The sequence below is a fragment of the Balaenoptera physalus genome (genome assembly GCF_965194825.1).
Source record: "Balaenoptera physalus genome assembly, chromosome: 1".
NCBI classification, from domain to species: domain Eukaryota; kingdom Metazoa; phylum Chordata; class Mammalia; order Artiodactyla; family Balaenopteridae; genus Balaenoptera; species Balaenoptera physalus.
Window position 1 is genome coordinate 87,146,003 of NC_138882.1, and position 19,547 is coordinate 87,165,549.

The 19,547-nt window shown below is 39.2% G+C and overlaps 1 pseudogene across 1 annotated transcript; it reads right to left on the minus strand.

Annotated features, from left to right (window-relative positions):
• Positions 1–8,076: 8,076 nt before the first annotated feature.
• On the minus strand, positions 8,077–18,753 carry LOC309638055 (asparagine synthetase [glutamine-hydrolyzing] pseudogene; annotated as a pseudogene). Its single transcript has one exon. The product of its transcript is annotated as an asparagine synthetase [glutamine-hydrolyzing] pseudogene (transcript).
• Positions 18,754–19,547: the final 794 nt, after the last annotated feature.

Consider the following 19,547-nt stretch of genomic DNA (forward strand, 5'->3'; position numbering starts at 1 on the left):
GCACATCGTTACTTTTTGGCAAAACAAATGTTCCAGGCTCATACTTTCTCTGCACCAGCCCTGGAATCAGTCATTTCTCCAAAGGGCCTTGATTCCTTGTAGTGGAAACTGGTATTTATTCCTTTTTGTTTGTTTGTTTGTTTGTTTTTGGCCGAGTAGCTTGTGGGATTTTAGTTCCCCAACCAGGAATCGAACTCGGGCCCTTGGCAGTGAGAGCACAGAGTTCTAACTGCTGGACTGCCAGGGAATTCCTGAGAATGGTATTTAGAAACCAAGATTTAGTCCCTAGGTGAGCTCATTACTGAGATATTGCTGTCCCCAAGACTTCTCAGTGGAGAGAGCTATGCACATACATTTACATCAATATTTATTTCTATATCTATCTATCTATCTACTTATTAGTAGATAGTAGATAACTTATTACTATCTATCTACTGAAAACTACAAGTTTACACCAGTATCTCCAATTTCAATCCAACACTACTGGGCATAGCGTATTCTAACTTTCTCCCTTTCCATATTTGTTATTCCCTTTTCTGAAAGTGAAAGTGAGAAACCTGGCTCCCATTATCCTCTCTATATATGTAAATCAATTCTCTTATGCATAACCAATCTCCCATCACTGCCACCAACTCCATCCCTTCGCCAATGCCCTCTTCACTCTGCTCCAGCTCCAACATCCTACTGCACCATCCCCTCATGAAGATTTTCTCTGTACCTGACTCAGGCTCCCATACCTTACTATGGACCATCTCTCCAAGTACACACCCCCTTTATCCTACTGTGGCTCCAACAACCTACATCAGGTCACTGTCACTGCCACATCCCTGCTTAGATGTCTTCCTCACATCTCATGCTGGGCCACTGTGGCTCTGCACCATTTTCTGCTTCACACATTTGCCTCCCTTGCTTGGTCCCACCTAATGGCTTTGGACTAAATTGTTCACAAAAGGAAGGGTTAGAGGAAAAGGAAAACATACAGATATATTTATTCTTAGTTCTACAAGTTATACATATATTTATATTTATATCTATATCTATCTATCTATCTATATATGGCTTACCACCAGTCCATATGTTGATGTTGCTGTAATCATTTTGTTTGTAAAGCTTTTTTCTAGATCCTTCAGGGAGAGCTCATGGAATCTACATTCTCTTAGTTATTGAATACTGGTAACAGTTGTGTGTGCCCTTCAAACTTCCAAGTCAATTTTTTTTAATTTTTATTTTATTATTATTTTTTTATACAGCAGGTTCTTATTAGTTATCTATTTTATGCATATTAGTGTATACATGTCAATCTCAATCTCCCAATTCATCCCACCACCACCACCACCACCACCCCCGGCTTTACCACCTTGGTGTCCATAAGTTTCATCTCTACATCTATGTCTCTGTTTCTGCCTTGCAAACCGGTTCATCTGTACCATTTTTCTAGATTCCACATATATGCATTAATATACGATATTTGTTTTTCTCTTTCTGACTTACTTCACTCTGTATGGCAGTCTCTAGGTCCATCCATGTCTCTACAAAAGACCCAATTTCGTTCCTTTTTTGTCTGAGTAACATTCCATTGTATATATGTACCACATCTTCTTTATCCATTCTTCTGTTGATGGGCATTTAGGTTGCTTCCATGATCTGGCTATTGTAAATAGTGCTGCAATGAACATTGGGGTGCATGTGTATTTTTGAATTATGGTTTTCTCTGGGTATATGCCCAGGAGTGGGATTGCTTGGTCATATGGTAATTCTATTTTTAGTTTTTTAAGGAACCTCCATACTGTTCTCCATAGTGGCTGTATCAATTTACATTCCCACCAACAGTACAAGAGGATTCCCTTTTCTCCACACCCCCAAGTCAATTTTGCTGGGTATAAAACCCTTAGCCTTGGGACTTCCCTGGCGGTCCAGTGGTTAAGACTCCATGCTTCCACTGCAGGGGGCACAGTTTCAATCCATGGTCAGGAGGTCCCTCATGCCTTGTGGTGTGGCCAAAAAACAAACCAAAAAAACCCCTTAGCTTACATTTTTTTTGCCTTAAGTATATCTTAGTTATGTTACCCTAATTTCTCTGACATAAATCGTTCCTGTCAAACAGTCTAATGACAATATAATTTTCCCCTTTTCTAGGTTACTTGCTCTTTTTGCCTACATGATGAAATAATAATTTTTTCCTTAAAGTTCAATAATTTTACTAGAACATGACTGTGTTGGTCATTCTGAGTTGATAATCTTATATATGCAGTGTGTTATTTCAATATGTAGTGGTTTAAATTTTTTTCCTTGATTTTAGCTTTTAGTATGTATTCTCTATATCTCTTCATTTATTTTCAACTTAAAAAATTTTACCTTCTATTTCTCTTAAGGCATTATCTATTATATTTACTTAGTCTTATATTCCTTCTAATTTAGTCTCCATTTCTGAAGAGATTTTTTTCCTTTCTTAAAATTATTTATTTATTTATTTTGGGCTGCATCGTGTCTTAGTTGCGGTGTGCAGGCTCTTCATATGGCACACGGGCTTCTTGGGCTTCTATCTAGTTGTGGTGCGCAGGCTCAGTAGTTGCAGCGTGCAGGCTTAGTTGCTCCATGGCATGTGGGATCTTAGTTCCCCAACCAGGGATTGAACCCGCATCCCCTGCATTGGAAGGTGGATTCTTAACTACTGGACCACCAGGGAAGTCCCAGATTTTTTCTTTTATTTCCAGTTCTTTCCCGAGTTTAGTCACCTAATAGCTGCATTTTCAAATTCTGACTTCTGTTGTCCTTTTATTTCTTACATTATTTTCACAATATCTTTCAGCTCATTTTGAAATAGTGGATTACAGTTTGTTCTACTTGTGGAGATGACTGTCTGGCATGCTTTCATTGTCATTAGAGATGTTATTCTGCTTCTTATTCTCTTTATTTTTGTAATAACTGTGTGGGATTTGCCCTCGATCCTTTGACCCTCTTTTCTTTTGGAAACATTTGTTTTCCTGAACTTTTAGGAGGCATGGTTCAGGATAGCTTTTCTAACTTCACAGAGCTCCCTCTGCTGTTCTTTTTGTGTAATTTTCAAAAACATGACCAGTTGCTCTCTCAAGATTTCCTAGCTTTGTTCTTCTTCTTCACTTTCATCCAGAGCTTCCTTCTCTTCGTGTGGCTCTGTTGTCCTGTTTTAATTAATTTTTATTCTACTTCCACCAGTTTCTCCTCAATGTGGAACCCTGTCCTAGCAGGAGCCTTGCTGGTCAGTTGGAGAGTTCCTGGGACTTAGACTACTCCAGCCCCTTCAGACCTTACCATGGACTCCTTGCATGTGTCAGCTATTGGACTGGGCAAAGCCCTGCTCTGTTTGAACTGCTGTTTTCAAATTACCCTGTTGTCCTTTCCTGTGAATATCTGTTGGCTTTTTTGGGGTCTGCTGTTTTCAGGTGTATCAGAGGCCCCAGTGTTTCACTCTGCTCTCTCCCACACAAATGCTGACACCATGCCAGTCTTTTAACTGTTGGTGGTTTGTCCCCACTCACTTGTTTTTGGATTCATGGGGATACCTTGTCATGTCATTTTTTAATTGTTGGAAATGCTGTTGATGGGATTTTGGCTTTGCTGTCTAGTTGTTCTGTTTTTATGAGAGAATTGGGTGAGATTCAAAAACTATATAATCATCATTGTTCCAGAATCCTGTGATTTGTTTTTATGATGTACAAATACAGAAAAGTGTACAGTAGAAAACAAACTCACCCATTAGTGAATTTTAGTGTATGTAAATTATACATCAATAAAGTTGATTTTAGATGTTAAAAACAAAATTTAAGTGTTAGCTCCACTATCCAGAGATAACCATTCTTAACATACTGACATAGTTCCTTCCAAGATATCGACAATGATTGTGTATTTTACCTTACCAATACTGTTAATTTGTTTATTTTAGGGAAATATTTTTTCTTCAAAGATAAAGTAAATGTCAAACGATACAAATATGTCTTTCCAAAATTAATAATCTCCTTCTCCTCTCCAATCCCACTGGCCCCAGGTAAACAATGTTAGCAATTTGGTAGATGTATTTCCATTTTTTCTCCATGCTCATAGGAATATAGAAATCACAAACAGTGATTCGATATTTCTATACATTTCAACATGATCACCATAAGTCTAGTTGTCACCCATCACCATACAAAGATATTATATAATCATTGACTATATTCCCCTCACTGTACATTTCATACCTGTGACTCATTTATTTTGTAACTGAAAGTTTGTACCTCTTAATCTTCCTTACCTATTTCTCTCCTTTCCTGACCCTCGTCCCCTCTGGCAACTACCTGTTTATTCTCTGTATCTGTAACTCTGTTTCTGTTTAGTTATGTCTGTTCCTTTGTTTTGTTTTTTAGATTCCATGTATAAGTGAAATCATATAGTATTTGTCTTTCTCTGTCTGATTTATTTCACTTAGCATAATACCCTCTAGGTCCTTCCATGTTGTCACAAATGGCAAGATTTTCATTTTTTTATGGCTGAAAATATTCCATTGTACATAATATACACCACATCTTCTTTATCCATTCACCTATTGATGGACACTGAAGTTGCTTTCATATCTTGGCTAATGTGAATAATGCTGCTATGAACATGAGGGTGCATACATCTTTTTGAGTTAGTACTTTCATTTTCTTTGGATAGATACCCAGAAGTAGAATTGCTGGATCATATGGTAGTTCTATTTTTAATTTTTTGAGGAATCTCCATACTGTTTTCTACAGTGGCTGCACCAATTTACATTCACCAGCAGTGCACGAGGATTCCCTATTCTCCACATCCTCACCAACACTTGTTACTCATTGTCTTTTTGATAATAACGATTCTGACAGGTGTGAGGTGATATCTCATTATGGTTTTGATTTGCTTTTCCCTGATAATTACTGATGTTGAGCCTCCTTTTATGTACCTATTGGCCATCTGTGTATCTTCTTCAGAAAAATGTCTATTCAGGTCCTCTGCCCATTTTTTAATCAGGTTGGTTGTTTTTTTGATGTAGACTTTATGAGTTCTTTATATATTTTGGATATTAACCCTTGTCAGATATATTGTTTGCAAATATCTTCTCCCATTCAGTAGGCAGCCTTTTTGTTTTGTTGATAGTTTCCTTCACTGTGCAAAAGCTTTTAGTTTGATGTAGTCCCATTTGTTTATTTTTGCTTTTGTTTCCCTTGCCTGAGGAGACATATCCAAAAAAAATATTACTAAGACCAATGTCAAAGAGGGTACTGCCTGTGTTTTCTTCTAGAAGTTTTATGGTTTTAGGTCTTACATTTAAGTCTTTAATCCATTTTGAGTTCATTTTTGTATGTGGTGTGAGAAAGTAGTCCAGTTTGATTCTTTTGCATGTAGCTGTCCAGTTTTCACATCACCATTTATTGAAGAGGCTGTCTTTTCCCCATTGTATATTCTTGATTCCTTTGTTGCAGTTTAATTGCTCACATAAGTTTGGGTTGATGGGCTCTCTATTCTGTTCAATTGATCTGTTTTTGTGTCGATACCATACTGTTTTGATTACTGTAGCTTTGTAATATAGTTTGAAACCAGGGAGTGTGATACCTCTTGTTTTGTTTTCCTTGGATTGTTTTGGCTATTCGGGGACTTTTGTGTTTCCATACAAATTTTAGAATTGTTTGATCTAGTTCTGTGAAAAATGCCATTGGTATTTTGATAGGGATTACATTGAATCTGTAGATTGGCTTGAGTAGTGTGGTCATTTTAACAATATTAATTATTTCAATTCATGAGCACAGTATATCTCTCCATCTCTCTGTAACATCTTCAACTTCTTTCATCAGTACCTTTATATTTTTCCATAGTTCTAAAACTATAGTTTTATAGTTTTCTGAATACAGATCTTTTACTTCCTTAGTTAGATTTATTCCCAGGTAGTTTATTCTATTTGATGTGATTGTGAATGGGATTGTTTTCTTAATTTCTCTTTCTGATAATTCATGTTAGTGTATAGAAATGCAACAGATTTCTGTATATTAATTTTGTATCTTGTAACTACCCTTTAACATTTTTTGTAAAACTGGTTTCATGGTGCCAAACTCTTTTAGCTTTTGCTTATCTGTAAAACTTAAGCTCGCCTTCAAATCTGAATGAAAGCCTTTGGGTAGTGTATTCCTGGTTGTATGTTTTTTTCCTTTTCATCACTATAATTATATCATGCCCCTCCCTTCTGGCCTGCAGAATTTCTGCTGAAAAGTCAGCTGATAGCCTTATGGGATTTCCCTTGTATATAACTTGTTGTTTTTCCCTTGCTGTTATTTTAAAATTAATTAATTAATTATTTTTATTTTAAAAAATATATTTATTTATTTATTTATGTATTTTTGGCCTGCGTTGGGTCTTCGTTGCTGTGCGCAGGCTTTCTCTAGCTGTGGCAAGCAGGGGCTACTCTTCATTGCAGTGAGCAGGCTTCTCATTGCTGTGGGTTCTCTGTTGCAGAGCATGGGCTGTAGGCACACGGGCTTCAGTAGTTGTGGCTCACAGGCTCTAGAGCACAAGCTCAGTAGTTGTGGCACACGGGCTTAGTTGCTCCATGGTATGTGAGATCTTCCCGGACCAGGGCTCGAACCCATGTCCCCTGCATTGGCAGGCGGATTCTTAACCACTGTGCCACCAGGGAAGTCCTCCCTTGCTGTTTCTAATATTCCTTCTTTATCTTTAATTTTGACTATTTTAATTACAGTATGTCTTGGTATGGTCCTCTTTGGGTTGATCTTATTTGGGATTCTCTGTGCTTCCTGGACCTGGATGTCTGTTTCCTTTCCCAAGTTAGAGAAGTTTTCAGCTATTATGTCTTCAGATATGTTCTCTGTACGTTTCTCTCTCTCTTCTCCTTCTGGGACCTTTATAATGTGAATGTTAGTATGCTTGATGTTTTCCCAGAGGTCTCTTAAACTGTCTTCATTTTTTAAAATTCTTTTTTCTTTTTTTCTTATCAGCTTGAGTGATTTCCACTACTCTGTCTTCCAGTTTGCTGATCTGTTCCTCTGTATCATTTAATCTACTGTTGATTCCTTCTAGTGTTATTTTTTATTTCAGTTATTGTATTCTTTCAGCTCTGTTTCATTCTTCTTTATATTTTCTAACTCTTTGTTAAAAACTTCTAACTTCTCACTCTGTTCATCCATTCTTCTCCTGAGTTCTTTGAGAATCTTTATGAGTATTGCCTTAAACTCTTTATTGGTAGATTGCTGATCTCCACTTAACTTAGTTTTTCTTCTGGCGTTTCATCTTATTCCTTCATTTGGAACATATTCCATTGTTGCCTCATTTTACCTAACTTGCTGTTTCTATTTCTATGTGTTTGGTAGGTTGTTTATGTTTCCCAATCTTGAAGAAGTGACCTTATGTAGGAAATGTCCTTTGGGGCCCAGCAGCACACTCCCCTTTGGTCACCAGAGCTATATGCTTTGGGGTTGCTCTCTATATGTGCTGCGTGGGTCCTTCTGTTGTGTCTGGCTGACTACTTTGGGTGCATTGGTAGACATGGCTGGTCCCTTGTCTGGTTGGTTGCCAGGCCCTGCCTTGTGTGGAGGCTGCCAACTGCTGGTGGTTGGAGCCGGGTCCTGGCTGAAGCTGGCTACATGGCCAGGGGAATCCCAGTCCTGGTGCCAGCCCACAGGTGGATAGAGCCAGGTCCTGGTGTGACGGGCTACAGGGCTGGGGTTCTCAGAGCTAATGTCAGACTGCTGATGGGCAGGACTGTAGCCTGGAGGGAGGTTCAGGGACTGTTGTCGGCCTGCTGGTGGGAAGGGCCAATTCCTGACATGGCTGGCTGCAGGGTCTGGAGTGACCTGGAGCTGGTGATGGCCTGCTGGTGGGTGAGGCCAGGTCGCAGAGCTAGTGCCAGCCTTCTGGTGGGCAGGGCTGGGTCTGATGGCTAACTGCAAGGGGCCCAGGGCTAATGCTGGTACACTAGTGGGAAGGTCTGGGTCCTGTACCCTCTGGTATGTGGGGCCAGGTCCCCAGGCAGCTGGGGACTCAGGGGGTCCTAGCGCAACTAGCCTGCTGGTGAGTGGGACTGTGTCCTCATTCAGCTAACTGCTTGGCCTGGGACATCCCAGGATGGGTGCCAACTGGCTGGTGGGCAGGGCCAGGGCCGGCACTAATAAGCTGGAGGGAAGATTCCAAAATGGTCCTTACCACCACCAGTGTCCTTGTGGTGGGATGCACTCCCAAAAACAGCTGCTGCCAGCATCTGTGTCCCCAGGGTGAGTTTCAGTTGCCTCCTGCCTCTCTGGGAGGCTCTCTGAGATCAGCAAGTGGGTCTGACCCTCTCAAATCACTGCTTCTGCCCTGGGTCTCGGAGTATGTGAGATTTTGTGTGTGCCCTTTAAGAGTGGAGTCTATTTCCTACATCCCTCTGGCTCTCCCAAAAGCAAGCCCTGCTGGTCTTCAAAGCCAAATGTTCTGGGGGCTTGTCTTCGTGATGCAGGATCCCCTGGCCTGGGGAGTCTGACGTGGGGCCTGGACCCCTTGCTTCTTAGGGAAAACCTCTGCAATTATAATTATCCTCCTGTTTGTGGGTTGCCCACCCAGGGGTATGGGTCTTGACTATACCCCCATCTCCACCTCTCTACCCCTCCTGTCTCATTGTGGTTCCTTCCTTATATTTTTAGCTGTAGAAGATCTTTTCCGCTAGTTCTGAGGTCACTTTCATGGATAGTTGCTCTATAAATGTTGCAGTTTTGATGTGCTTGTGGGAGGAGGTGAGCTAAGGGTCTTCGTACTCTGCCATCCTGGCCACATCCCCCATTGGAGTTCTTAATGGAGAATAATCAGTTGAGAAAGATTGACATTTTTATATTAAATTTTCCCTTCTAGAAATACAGTTTACCTTTCCACAGTCATTTCTTGATCTTTAAAGTAAGATTTCATCTTTTTCCTTATATAAACCATGGACTTTAAGTTTAATACTTTTTACTAATTTTGTCAACATAGTTCACTATATCAATAAAATAAGGGAGAGAACCCATAAGATTGTATCAATAGATACCCCCAAAGTAACACTGTGTGAAAATCAGCCACCATTCCTAATAAAACTCTATGCAAAATAGGACTAGAAATAGAAATCGTAAACATAACAGTGTCTATTTGCCAAAAACCAGCAACAAACACATTAACTGCTGAAGTATTCAAATTAAGAACTAGACCAGGGGACTTCCCTGGCAGTCCAGTGGTTAAGATTCCACACTTCTACTGCAGGGGGCGCCGGTTCAATCCCTGGTCTGGGAACTAAGATCCCGAATGCTGCAGGGCGTGGCCAAAAAAAAAAAAAAAAGAACTAGAGAGGGAAGTCTACTGTTAGCATAAATATTCAACGTTATTTTGAAGATTTTATCTGATTTATTTATTCATTCAACAAATGTTTTTTGAGTGTTTGCTATGAACTGTTTTAGGCAAACAGTCTATAGAGTAGTGAATAAAATTCTTGCCTTTGTGGAGCTTATAGCTGAAGCAATGAGACAATAAAGTGGAAAGAGTGGCATAAATATTTGAAAAGAAGAGATAAAATTATTTATACTTTCAAATATGATTGTACTTCTAGAAATCCTAATCAATTAAAAACTATAAAAATTTATAAGAGAATTTAATAAAGTGACTGATAAAAAATAAAGGTACACAAGCTTTTGAGAGTAGCAATGACCAGTGAAATAGACATGATTAAAATATCCCACTTATTGAAGTATTTTTTATTCATACTCACAGATTCACTGTATTTAAGAGTCCTAAATTTAAAAGAGCAAGCAGATGTTCACAACACATGCTCTCCCCAAACAACTCGGCCTGACCCATCCCATTCAGAGCACCCCTCATGCTGTGAAAGCGCCTCTCCTGGAGTGCCCAGAAGAAAAGCCAACTATTTGCACAGTCAGTTCTATTGCCTCTGTTCTTTGTGTTGGGGGGCCCATAGCTTGTGTATTAAATTAAGACTATGCAGACTATGACCTGCTGAATGAAGAGGCACAAACCACCCACATAGGTTAACAGGTAGCTCCTTCAGCATCTGTGCTCACAATTTGGGGAAGTAAAACCCTGGGGTCGTTTTGACTGAAGGCACGGTCTCAGTCCACTCACACAAAGGGAGTCGCGAGACATTACTTACAGTTCCCAGAAACAGGGGGCAACAGGGGCATGCACAATGAACCAGGGAAAAGTCAGTTCTCTGTCCCACATCACAAACAAGCAAGACATAGAGAGCAAGGTAGCAAGCAAGGGGCAGAGGTCACCAACTTTGTGGACCTCAGCTCTAAGTGGTTATTTTAAAAGATTCCTACCAACTAGAGTAATGAAAATAAAAACAAAAATAAACAAATGGGACCTAATTAAACTTAAAAGCTTTTGCACAGCAAAGGAAACCATAAACAAAACGAAAAGACAACCCACAGAATGGGAGAAAATATTTGCAAATGAAGCAACCGACAAGAGATTAATCTCCAAAATATACAAACAGCTCATGCAGCTCAACATCAAAAAAACAAACAACCCAATCAAAAAGTGGGCGGAAGATCTAAATAGACATTTCTCCAAAGAAGACACAGATGGCCAAGAGGCACATGAAAAGATGCTCAACATCACTAATTATCAGAGAAATGCAAATCAAAACTGACTGGTATCACCTCACACCAGTCAGAATGGCCATTGCCAAAAAATCTGCAAACAATGAATGCTGGAGACTGTGTGGAGAAAAGGGAACCCTCCTACACTGTTGGTTGGAAGGTAAATTGGTACAGCCACTATGGAGAACAGTGTGGAGGTTCCTTAAAAAACTAAAAATAGAGCTACCATATGATCCAGCAATCCCACTCCTGGGCATATACACAGAGAAAACCATAATTCGAAAAGATACATGTACCCCAATGTTTGTTGCAGCACTCTTTACAATAGCCAGGTCATGGAAGCAGCCTAAATGCCCATCGACAGAGGAATGGATAAAGAAGATGTGGTACATATATACAATGGAATATTACTCAGCCATAAAAAGGAACTAAATTGAGTCATTTGTTGAGACGTGGACGGATCTAGAGACTGTCATACAGAGTTAAGTAAGTCAGAAAGAGAAAAACAAATATCGTATATTAACGCATGTAGTTGGAACCTAGAAAAATGGTACAGATGAGCCAGTTTGCAGGGCAGAAGTTGAGACACAGATGTAGAGAACAGACGTATGGACACCAAGGGGGGAAAACCGCAGTGGGGTGGGGATGGTGGTGTGCTGAATTGGGCGATTGGGATTGACATGTATACACTGATGTGTATAAAATTGATGACTGATAAGAAAAAAGTCAGGGCAAAATCTGAAAAATGAACCCATAAACAAACTGGTTTGATAGCCCATGACTAAGAGGGACCACAGGGGCTTATTTGTAAAAAAGAAAAAAAAAAAAGTTAAAGATGAAAATATCCTTTCTCCAAATCCCAGCCAGCAATAGCTGTAATAGCTCTTTTACATTTTTTGCCTGTCTGACAAGGTGGAGTGTGATATCTCATTGTTACTTTAAATTGCATTTCCTGGACTAATGGTGAATTTAAGCATCTTTTCATTATTTCTTGGCAGAAAATTTTCTCCTCTCTGCATTGTTTATTCATATTGTTTGTTCATTCTTATATTGACTTAATTTATAAGAGCTTTTGATATATTATGGATATTAATCCATTGTCTGCTTGGAGTATTCTTTCTTTCTTTCTGGCCACGCCGTGTGGCTTGCAGGATCTTAGTTCCCAACCATGGATCGAACCCGGCCCTGACAGTGAAACCGCTGAGTCCTAACCACTGGACTGCCAGGGAATTCCCTGTTTATTCTTTAGGATCATTTTATCCAATTTAAAAAAAAAACACCAGGACTTCCCTGGTGGCGCAGTGGTTAAGAATCCACCTGCCAATGCAGGGGACACAGGTTCGAGCCCTGGTCCAGGAAGATCCCACATGCTGCGGAACAACTAAGCCCATGTGCCACAACTACTGAAGCCCATGCGCCTAGAGCCCGTGCTCCTCAACGAGAAGCCACAGCAATGAGAAGCCTGCACACCACAACGAAGAGTAGCCCCCGCTCGCTGCAACTAGAGAAAGCCCACGTGCAGCAATGAAGACCCAATGCAGCCAAACATAAATAAATAAATGATTTTTTAAAAACTTAAAAAAAGCCCACCAAATCATATTGGGATTCTAATTGAATCTAATTGAAATTGAAATTACATTAAATATATACATTAATTTTGGGAGAATTAATATTTTATGATAGTAAATAAATTCCTAAAACATGATTCAAACCGGTAAAGGAAATGATTGATAAATTTGATATCAAAATTTAAAAAAATTTTATGACCCAAGATACTATTACAAAGTAAAATATAAGTGACAGGGAAACAAATACACTATATAAAGAACTAGAATTCAGAACACTTTTACATATCAATAGGAAAAACATAACCAATCCTAAGAAAACAAGGAAATAATATAAATAACAATGTATAGGAAAGACATCCAAATGATAAATTAAAATATAAAAGATCCTCACTTAACAAAATACAAGTTAAAATATTGAGATACTATTTTTTCACCAATAAGATTATCAGAAATGAATTATTGGCAATATCAACTGTTGGAGAAGGTATGGCGAAAGGTACTTTTATAGACTGCTGATAGGGAGTGTACGTTGAAACAGGCACCTTGAAAACAACTTGTTAGCATCTAATAAAATTGAAAAATATACATGCTAACTGACTGTATGACCTATAGACAATCACACATATGCACAAGGAAACAGGTTCAAGGATGTTTATTGGAGCATTATTTGTAATAGCAAAAAATTGGAAACCATCTAAATGCCCATCAAAGGGGAAATGAATAAAGTAAATACAATGTATTATTACAAATAAACACTATAAGGTGGCTAAAGAGAAAGAACCTAACATATAACACATTGTTGTGTGAAAAGGGCAAACCACAGAATGATATGAATGATGTGATACCATTTGTGTTAATTTAAACACATGAAATACACTAGGCATGTATATATAATGGGCTAATGGGCTCATGATGGCGGTTGAAAGTGACTGTTACATAATCTTATTTATAATGACACTCCAGGGCAAAATTCAAGGAATCGCTGAAAAATGTCCAAGCAATAAAAGATTTGGAAATTCCCTGGTGGTCCAGTGATTAGGACTCCACGCTTCCACTGCAGGGGGCAAGGGTTCAATCCCTGGTGGGGAATTAAGATTGCACAAGCCACGTGGCACAGTCAAAAACAAAAACAAACAAACAAAAAAGATCAAGAAAATCTGCCAATCAAAATGGAATTAAAGCAGAAAGTATGCTTTGCTGGAGTGAGGGGAATAACTTGGTCCCTGGAGAGGAAAATAGAGTTGGAAGAAGTTATAATGCGATTTTTGCTTTACTGTAATTTTTTAAAAAGAATATGTATAATTATTGCTTCTGTAATTAATTTTTAAGGTGTACATAAGACTTTTGGTTTTAAGATGGTAAAGCAAGAACGTCTTATCCTAAAAATCTTAGAATTTGGAGGCAATGGCTACCTTGAAAGGCTGGGCTGAGATGGACGTGCTGAAAATTCTGATTTAAATATAAACAGGATCACCAGGGATCACTAGATATTTGAGGAAAGGCTCCAACATGAAAGAGAAAGAAATCCCCCTCCTCAATCAAACAGAAAAATATATCTCACCGTTCCTATGTATATATACTCAAGAGAAATGAAAACATATGTCCAGAGGAAAACTAGTTCACAAATGTTCATAGTAATATTATTCATAGTCGCTAAAAAGTGGAAACAGCCCATATGTCAATCAACTGATGAATGGATAAACAAAATGTGGTATAGCCAAACAATGGAATATTATTTGGACATGAAATATAATGAAGTACTAATGCATGCTACAACGTGGGTGGACCTTGAAATCATCGTGCAAAGTGAAATAAGCCAGACACAGAAGGCCACATATTATATGGTTCCATTTATATAAAATGTCCAGAAAAAACAAATCTATAGATGAGCGGCTGCCTAGGGCTGGGGGTGGAGAATGGAAAGTGGCTGCTAATGGATATTATTTTCTTTCTGAGATTATGAAAATATTCTAAAATTAAATTGTGTTGATGATTGCATCGCCTGCGAATATACTAAAAACCACTGAACTGTACACTTTATTTATTTATTTGTTTTTTTCAGACTTAAGACTTTTATTTTTTCACACCCAAGCAAGCCTGGGCAGTTGACTCATCCTGCCCCCAAACCCCCTACTCTTCATAATGAGAAGAAATATTCACTTTCACTCCACGGCTCAGGGAGTACCTAAGCTTTGGCGGCGGCCTTGTAATGGGTCAGAGTGCGGGCGGAAGGGTCAGTGGCGCTAGTTCACCTGGGCATCCAGTAGTGAGGCAGCCAGTCAGCTCAGCCCGGGTAGTGACGTTCAAAGATCTGACGGTAGTAACAGCCTTCTTTCATTTTGGGAGTACTGACGGGAAATTTGGGGCTGCGCTTGCCATCGCTGCATCATCAACCTGATGGTCAATGTACTCCTGTAAAATCCTAAACCAGGAATTCTTAACTGAGGTTATTCCGTCACTGAAGGCTTCTTTTGGTCGCCAGAGAATCTCTTTAGGTATCAGATTGGAGTCCTCACACGTCTCTCTCAGGACATGTTTTTCTATCCCGTTCTTGGGGGTTCTCATATCTGGTGGCAGAGACAAGTAATAGGAAGAAAATCGATGATCCAGGAAGGGGACTCTCAGTTCAAGGCCATGGGCAGCAGTAGTTCGATCTGCTCAGAGAACATCAAACAAATAGAGTTCCTTCAGAAGCCGCTCACTCTCCTCCTCAGCCTTCTCAGGGGAAGGAGCCTTGTGAAAATATATGTAACCCTGTGTAAGTTCATCTGAACCTTCTCCAGAGAAGATCACCACGCTATCCGTGTTCTTCCGAATGTACTTCGAAATTAAGTACATACCTACTGAAGCACGGACTGTTGTAATATCATAATATCAAGGAAATATCAAGGAAATGTAATATTTCCTTGATGTAATATCAAGGAAAATACGACTTCATCCAGGACCTGAATGCCTTCCTCAGAGTTAAAGAGGACTTCATGGTGTTCGCTCCCAATATGCTTTGCCACCTTTCTAGCAGCTAGTAAATCGGGACTGTCTTCCATGCCAATCGCAAATGTCTGGAGAGGATACTGTACTTGGGCCTCTTTTAGCTGCTTCAACAGGATGGCAGCAACCAAACTGGAATCCAAGCCACCTGATAAAAGGCAGCCAATCCTTCTGTCCATCATCAAACGTTTCTTAATGGCATTGTCAAAAAGGATTCGTAGGTTGTTCTTCACAGTTTCTATCTCAAAACCTGGGAAGTTTCTCCACGCTGTCATACAGGGCATGCAGAGGTTCATCTCTACAGTGATGATATTTAACCATTTCCACTGATGCTACTTTGCCATTTGGCTTTAAATCCAAAACTTTATAGTGTCCTGGGAGAAAAAGCTCCACTTTTAAAAAAGGAGTCATAGAGTGCTTCAAGGTAATGAGACTTTTAGCTTCTGAACACACGGCCAAAAATCCATCTTCTGTCCCGTCTTTAAACAAAGGTCTGACTCCATAGGTATCTCTGCCCAAGAACACTTTCTTATTGGCAGTATCCAGTAAAATAAATGCAAATACCCCATCCAACATACAAACTGCTCAATTCCTCCTTTGTCATAAAGATGAAAGATTATCTCACCATCCACTTTGGTCTGGTATTCAAATTCAAAATGGTGTTGCAGCTTCTTGTGGTTGTAGATTTCACCGTCGTAACAGAGCCACAAGTAAGGATATTTCTTCACTCGAATTGGCTGCATTCCAAACAGCTGGTCAACCACCGGCAACCAGTGAAATCCAAAGCAGCAGTTGGTGTATCCATTGACATTCTCAAAAAGAAATGCATCTGGACCTCTGTGTGCAATCTTCATAACACTCAGACACTGAACAGAAAGGCAGTCGTCGCTGCCAAAGAGGGCCCAAAAGCCACACATGGTGCAATGGAGCTATGGGCTCTCTCCAAGTGACTTATTCAAATACGATCAAAGAAATTCTGGGCTCCAGCGGGGTGGGCGGGTGGGCGAGCGTGAGGTGAGCAGGCTGCGACTTGCGGTCTCTGTACACTTTAAATGGATTAATTTTATGGTATGTGAATTATATCTCAATAAAGCTGTTTTATAAAGTCAACTAAAAGGAAGCAAAGAATTTGGAGAGCGAAGGGGAAAGCTTCAGCCCTCCTCCTTTCATGTTTGGAACAAGCCCTTCAAAAATCCTACTTCAGAGAACTTATCTCTGCAGCCACATTAGTTGCTTCTGATGCCTTACTATTTTCATTCTCACTAAGATAATTTATGATCTAATTACTAGGCTTTATTTCAGTGACTGTCCTTCTCTTCTGAGTCACTCTCTTTTTTAGGGTCCCTGGCCTTGAGACAGTTCTCTCTATGAACCTTATGAAATGTTCCCTTTTCAGGCCTGCTTGGGCCCAAAATTAGTCTTAGAAAATATAAACCATATCTGTTTATTGTAAAAAAGTAAAATTAAATTAAAAATACAGAAATATACAAAGTAAAGGGAATTCCCTGGCAGTCCAGTGGTTAGGATTCCGTGTTTCCACTGCAGGGCTCACAGGTTTTATCCCTGGTCGGGGAATTAGGATGACTGTAAGCCACACGGTGTGGCCAAAAAAAACCAACCAAACAAATAAACAAACATAAATATACAAAGTAAAAACTATTCGTAGTGAGGTGGATGGACCTAGACACTGTCATACGGAGTGAAGTAAGTCAGAAAGAGAAAAACAAATACCGTATGCTAACACATATATATGGAATCTAAAAAAAAAAAAAAAAAAATGGTCATGAAGAACCTAGGGGCAGGACGAGAATAAAGACGCAGACCTACTAGAGAATGGACTTGAGGATACGGGGAGGGGGAATGGTAAGCTGGGACAAAGTGAGAGATTTGCATGGACATATATACACTACCAAACGTAAAATAGGTAGTTAGTGGGAAGCAGCCGCATAGCACAGGGAGATCAGCTCGGTGCTTTGTGACCACCTAGAGGGGTGGGATAGGGAGGGTGGGAGGGAGGGAGATGCAAGGCGGAAGAGATATGGGGACATATGTATATGTATAACTGATTCACTTTGTTATAAAGCAGAAATGAACACACCATTGTAAAGCAATTACACTCCAATAAAGATGTTAAAAAAAAAACCAAACAACTATTCAGTTTCACTCTTCCCGAGAAGTAACCTTCACTTACATTTTGTTGTGCCTTTCTAGACTGCTTTTGTCCACATGCAAACAAAGAGTTGTTTACTTAAAAAAAAAAAAAGGAAGAAAAATTGAATCATATTGCACAGACAGTACGGCAGCCTGCTTTTGCACTCAAATATCTTGACTCTCCTTCCATGCCAGCATGTATGGTCTACTTTCTTTGTTGTGATTACTTCACAGTATTCCACAACACAGATATATCATGAATTGGTTTTCTTTTCTTTTTTTTTTAATTTATTTATTTTATTTATTTTTATTTTTGAGCTGGGTCTTTTTTTTTTTTTTTTAGTCATCTATTTTATGCACATCACTATATACATGTCAATCCCAATCGCCCAATTCATCACACCCCCACCCCCACCCCCACCCGCCACTTTCCCCACTTGGTGTCCATACGTTTGTTTTCTACATCTGTGTCTCAATTTCTGCCCTGAAAACCAGTTCATCTGTACCATTTTTCTAGGTTCCACATATATGCGTTAATATACAATATTTGTTTTTCTCTTTCTGACTTACTTCACTCTGTATGACAGTCTCTAGATCCATCCACGTCTCAACAAATGACCCAATTTCGTTCCTTTTTATAGCTGAGTAATATTCCATTGTATATATGTACCATATCTTCTTTATCCATTTGTCTGTCAATGGGCATTTAGGTTGCTTCCATGACCTGGCTATTGTAAATAGTGCTGCAATGAACATTGGGGTGCATGTGTCTTTTTGAATTACGATTTTCTCTGGGTATATGCCCAGTAGTGGGATTGCTGGGTCATATGGTAATTCTATTTTTAGTTTTTTAAGGAACCTCCATACTGTTCTCCATAGTGGCTGTAGCAGTTTACATTCCCACCAACAGTGCAAGAGGGTTCCCTTTTCTCCACACCCTCTCCAGCATTTGTTGTTTGTATATTTTCTGATGATGCCCATTCTAACTGGTGTGAGGTGATACCTCATTGTAGTTTTGATTTGCATTTCTCTAATAATTAGTGATGTTGAGCAGAGTTTCATGTGCTTCTTGGCCAACTGTATGTCTTCTTTGGAGAAATGTCTATTTAGGTCTTCTGCCCATTTTTGGATTGGGTTGTTTGTTTCTTTAATATTGAGCTGCATGAGCTGTTTATATATTTTGGAGATTAATCCTTTGTCCGTTGATTCATTTGCGAATATTTTCTCCCATTCTGAGGGTTGTCTTTTCGTCTTGCTTATGGTTTCCTTTGCTGTGCAAAAGCTTTGAAGTTTCTTTAGGTCCCATTTGTTTATTTTTGTTTTTATTTCCATTATTCTAGGAGGTGGATCAAAAAAGATCTTGCGGTGATTTATGTCAAAGAGTGTTCTTCCTATGTTTTCCTCTAAGAGTTTTACAGTGTCTGGTCTTACATTTAAGTCTCGAATCCATTTTGAGTTTATTTTTGTGTAGGGTGTTAGGGAGTGTTCTAATTTCATTCATTTACATGTAGCTGTCCAGTTTTCCCAGCACCACTTATTGAAGAGACTGTCTTTTCTCCATTGTATATCTTTGCCTCCTTTGTCATAGATTAGTTGACCATAGGTGCGTGGGTTTATCTCTGGGCTTTCTATCTTGTTCCATTGATCTATGTTTCTGGTTTTGTGCCAGTACCATATTGTCTTGATTACTGTAGCTTTGTAGTATAGTCTGAAGTCAAGGAGTCTGATTCCTCCAGCTCCGTTTTTTTCCCTCAAGACTGCTTTGGCTATTTGGGGTCTTTTGTGTCTCCATACAAATTTTAAGATGATTTGTTCTAGTTCCATAAAAAATGCCATTGGTAATTTGATAGGGATTGCACTGAATCTGTAGATTGCTTTGGGTAGTATAGTCATTTTCACAATATTGATTCTTCCAATCCAGGAACATAGTATATCTCTCCATCTGTTGGTATCATCTTTAATTTCTTTCATCAGTGTCTTATAGTTTTCTGCATACACATCTTTTGTCTCCCTAGGTAGGTTTATTCCTAGATATTTTATTCTTTTTGTTGAAATGGTAAATGGGAGTGTTTCCATACTTTCTCTTTCCGATTTTTCATCATTAGTGTATAGGAATGCAAGAGATTTCTGTGCATTAATTTTGTATCCTGCAACTTTACCAAATTCATTGATTAGCTCTAGTAGTTTTCTGGTGGCATTTTTAGGATTCTCTATGTATAGTATCATGTCATCTGCAAAC